Source organism: Myotis yumanensis, unplaced genomic scaffold, assembly GCF_028538775.1.
Source record: "Myotis yumanensis isolate MYYU_CA2020_CCGP unplaced genomic scaffold, mMyoYum1.0.hap1 SCAF_7, whole genome shotgun sequence".
NCBI classification, from domain to species: Eukaryota; Metazoa; Chordata; class Mammalia; order Chiroptera; family Vespertilionidae; genus Myotis; species Myotis yumanensis.
Window position 1 is genome coordinate 49449746 of NW_027223758.1, and position 5360 is coordinate 49455105.

Consider the following 5360-nt stretch of genomic DNA (forward strand, 5'->3'; position numbering starts at 1 on the left):
TATCACCAGTTTAGAAATTGTTGCCTTTTCTGTCCTTAAGCTCTGATACAAATTGGCATAACGTATAAAGATCTATGGAACTAGAGATATTAAAGAAGTACTAGATGGTCATAGTTTTCTGTGATAGCAGTTTTTTTGTGTGTTATCTTTATTTTCCTTTGCTAAAATGTTTTTTTGTGATTTCTCTCGCTTAGTCAACATTTTCTTGGGTGAGCTTGATATAGAATTGATTTTTGTAAATGGACTAGATTCTGTTGGAACATTCAAGTTTCTATAAAATTTAAACTGATTTGAATAGAAAGAAAACATTCTTTTAAAGTTGGATTATGTTTTCTTATGTGTAGTCACTATTAAGATGTGCTAGATTTGACCCTTCATTCATCCCACCAAGAAAACAAACAACAAACCCAGTGACTTTAGTTGAGAAGTTGTAGAAATTGTGAACACCATGTAAGAAAAACATTAAAACCGTATCAGATATATGGTAGTCTTGTTGCCTTCCATATATTACTGCCATTTAAAAACAGATTTTTATTGTTTTTTGGGTTTTTTTTAAAGTCTTAGGTAAATTGGCATTGTTAGTTATTTTAACTTTTAGATTCAATTTTTTTGTTGTTTGTTTTTTTGTTTTGTGTTTTCGGAGGGGGTGATATCCCCAGTACTTTGTAGTTATTTTGAAATGTAGGGTTTACCCCATGATTCTTTAGTGTAGTATTTTGGGATTGCCTCATCCAGAAAATGTTTTCATCTCAGATGCAGCATGTAATTTAAGACAGTTCTACCTTTGTCGCTCAGTTTTCCTAGCTCGCCCCCACCCCCCACCCCCTGTTTAAGAACAAGAGTAAAGGTCTTAGGTCAAACTTAATGGCTTTGTCATTCAGACATAGTAGTATCCCTTTTTTTCTCTATTTGTTTTTTAGGGTCAGAACTGAGAATTAAGAAGAAAAGGCACAATGCCATAACATCGTGTGTTATGGTATTTTAACTTAAAGGGGGAAAGGTACTTAATTTTGGTGGAATGTTGATCGTACCTTGTTACAAAGCCTCATTTTCTGATGTTTTCACCTAAGAAGATGGAGTGTTGAGTATACTGTAATAATATAATTTAAGTGTTCACTATAAGCTATTTGGGTTAAGAACTATTACAGAGTTGTAAACTTATCAAATTAATGCAAGACATTTAAACTATTTTTTTGCAAAACTATTTATTTTTAAACAATCTAAAGTCTATCTAGGGTGAGTTAAAAGTCCCTGTGCATCTATATTAGATGGCAGGTATTGTCACAGAGTCACTGTGTATTAATAATAGATGTTGAGATGGCTTCTCCATGTTTCTAGAAGCTTTTCCATGTACCCTTTGTGAGATCACGGTGCACAGAGGTCTTTGGACTGCCCAGAACCCCATCTCAGCATGCGGGCGTAGCCTGTTCCTTACATTTTCCTCATGGGAATGTGTTTAAAATCTAGCCATTTAGTTTCAAGTTAAGATTATTCTGATTTTCATCTGAATGTTTTTAAAATTGTATTTTGTGTTTTTATGGAGGGCAAGTGTTGATACTTTTCTAATTTAGAAAGTCAGTTCTTATGTGCTTTTGTATATTCGTATATCAAATTCTTTAAGATGCCCTATTCTAATTGAATTTGAAATTCCTAGGGTCTGATACTGTGTTGATAAAAATAAAAGTATTTGCCAAGAAATTATTTACAAACAAAGAGAGAAGTATTGCAGTATTTTCTGCTTTTGCCTAGAGAGAACCATTTGGAGTAGGCAATGCAATATAATAGGAAAGATTGGCTTTATAGGATCCTAAAACAGTCTGGTTAAAAATGGGAAGGGGAAAAGAGAGATAAATGTTCATCCTGTAGTTTGGTCTACTCTAGATACAATTTGGATAAATTTCTGGATTATATTGAATGGTGGCTTAGATGACATGGACACAAGCAGGGAGTGATTTTTAAATGTGATTCTAAAAGTCTGAACTCAAGGCATGAAAGAAAACAAAGCTGTATCCTTTTGCCATGATAAAACGAATCCACTGTTTTTATCAAATATTTCATCAAAAACCATGATGGAGGCCAGAGCTATTTCCAGGCTTACTAGGACACTATTATGCATTTTTATAAAAAGAAAGCATAGAGAGTACTTGAAAAATATCTCACTCTTTCTCTTCTAAAGAAAACTGTTATCTTTCTACTTGGTGCAATAACCTGAAGATTTCGAAGTCAAAAGTATTATATCACAGGAAATGATCACAGAGCTAAAAATAGTTTTTAAGGAAGCCAGCTGCACAGGGCAAACTTCTTGCTATGAAGAAAATCGTGTGCCAAAGGCTAAATCATTGGCACACAGGAAATACAATCAAGTATGCATTTTCATTTCTGAGCCAGTATTATTGAAACAGGACAAAAGTTACTAACATCTTAAATAGAGATTATATGCCATGTCTCTGCTTGTGCTAAAGTCTAAGTATCTTTCTTAACAGTGCTTTCAGAAATGCCAGACTTAATCATTGTACATTTCACATTGTATACGAGAGATTTGCTTTATGAGTGATTCCGATAACATATTTTCAAATCTTAGTGGGTTTTCATCAAATATGCAGTCTGATTTCAAAATTGAAATCTCTACCAGCATTAGACAGTTACTAATAAGGAACAATTGCCAGTTCCGCAAATAACTTAAAAATTCTAGAGTGTGGGTACGCTAGTAATCACAAATTTGGTTTCTTCAAATACTTTTTTAATCCTGCAAAGATGGTTTTTTATAAACATCCTTTGTATTAATTAGTCACAGCATGGCAGATGCATAGCTGCTGTTTCTGAAAAGTGATCCAAACAGTCCATCCAGAGGTGATGAGAAATTCTTACAGAATTTTGTAATAGGTATACACGTTGGGTTAAAGGAGTTTTGTAGTCGTTGGAGTGCCATGAAATTAATCTTTGCAATCCAGATTGCTGTAGTTTACACTTTTCTGTATGTTTCCAATCAGGTGTGTATCATTTGTACGAGAACACCACACAATGAATTATCCAAAGTCCATTGATTTTAATACGTGTTTTGGTTTGTACACGAATTATAGTAATTTCTTGCACATTTTTGGAAATTAATTGTATAAGAATTTATGTATCTGCTTCTAGATACAATATGTAAATAAAAATTTCGTTCCCAAGATCTGCCTTGTAGTGTATTTAATAACCAGGTGCAGATTTTAATTCATGGAGGGTTAAGTAGATAATTTCTAGATGTCCCATAAATGAGGCTGAGACTAGAGGGTAAGGACCAGCAAATTTTAGTAAAAAGGGGAAAGTGAAATAGTGTCATTCAAGGGAAACATCAAATTAGGAGTCAGCCAATGTTGCTAATGTCCTGAAGCCTTCGACAAAGGCTGGAGAGAATAGGCAGAGCATTTAAACAAAGAATCATTAAATTAACACAAGAAAATTGTTTGGATTGTGACATTTAAAAAAGTATGTCTCTTATTGCTTAATAGTATTTCATGGAGCTAGAACCAGGTTATCCAAGTACATTCTATAGAAGTTAGATATTCACAGACAAAAATGATTTATCATATCACTTAATTTAATGACATGCTATTAAAGTTCTTAAACTCCATATTGGATTAAAGGTTCACTTTAAATTTTGTTCTATTTTTAATAAGTACTTTTAAAATCCTAGTTAATTAAAAGATAAATTGTAAAATAACCTTGTTTGGAAATATCACAGATTTTGACTTCCCTAGAATCCAAATAACATGGCATTCTGATGTTCAGAGCTGGTCTCAGGCAACAGCGCTGACTTTAATTTTAAGGTCGTATTAATCTGCTGGTGGTGGTGCTGAAACACAAAATGATGGGAAGAGAATGGGCAGGCCTCAAGTGTAAGAGGCTAGACTTTACAAGCTTACACCTTGCCAGGCAAACAGTTTTATTCACATCTGCCCCTTCTTGAAGCCTTCAACAGATGGAGCAATGGGGAGTGACTGGGTGCTTGTGCTTTCAAAAAGCTCAGTCCGGAGAAGGGAGAGGGTGGAGCACATACACACACACACACACACACACACACACACACACACACACACGTGTGTTCTTGCTCTCCACAAAGATAAAAGACCCTTTGCCACAGTAAATGACTTGTTGAGAATCTGGGGCCGACCTCTGAACTTCATACTTTTTCATGCTGACCATAGCCAATTTCTTTTATTCCCTGCCACCCCACCTTTAACTTACCTCACAGGTTTTACTTACCCTTTCACTAGGCTTTGAACTTTCTGAACCAAAAATATTTTAACTTTTATTTCACTTGAATTTAGTCCTTACTGTCTGCTATTTTAACCTCCAGTCTAGGTTTTTATAAATATGTTTTTTAAATATTTAGCTTTATTTAAATTTTATTATTAAAAATTATTTGATTCTTTCAATTTTTTTCATATCCCAATTTCCAGTTCTAAGGGTTTCCTAACCTGAAACTTTTTCGAAAATTTGACTCTTGTGTTCCTCCTTTGTACATGACTTGTCTTGCTAATGAATGGGTATTTCTGGCCATCAGCTTTGTTCCCTCTATTCTCCCCCACCAACACCTCCTCGAAGGCGTCAGGCCCTGTGGAGCAGTAGGGTTGGGTAGGCAGACTCCTGAAGTTATTTTTGTCTTAAGTGTCATTTTCCCTACTTAATACCAGGCCACCTTACCAGCTCTTCTGGAAGAATGAGGGTCCCCCCCAGAGCAGGCTCCCTCAGGTGGTAAAAGCGGAGGCGAGGCTTGCCAGTCTGTGGGTTATTTGATAGGGGTCATGAACAGCACAAGTTGCCTTGCCTAGAGGTCATTTGGGACCAGCAAATCCTGTCCTTGGTAACTGGCTTGCAAATTAGGGTAAATCTTAATTTGAAAAGGAAACTCTTTGATGGTGTGACCTGGATTTCTCCACACCAGGAGAGTTCTAGGAAGCACAGGTCTCTGTACAAGGCTGTTTCTGATCTCTAACTTGGCTTTGTGAACCTAATAGACATGAGGATTTGGTTACACTAGCCTAGGTCACATGTGAATTTATACAGTGTTCTTTAAATGTATGGCATTTCATCCTGGAATCCCATTAAGGACAGCCCCTGTGTTCCTTGTGTAAATAATGTGTTCTCTAGCCCCTCCCCTGCAACAGTATCTCCAGCCCTCTCCATGGCGAACTGGCGTGCTGAGGCTCCTGCTCACCTGATGCCTTTGCCACAGCCCTTCTCTCCTCACTGCAGTCCTTGGCAACCTGGCTTTCTTGTGGCTGGCAGGTGGTGAGCAGCATTTGGCCCAGAGGTTTATCAGCCTGATAGTGGCCATGGGATGTGACAGTTGCCTAGAAAACCAGTAGATTATGTAT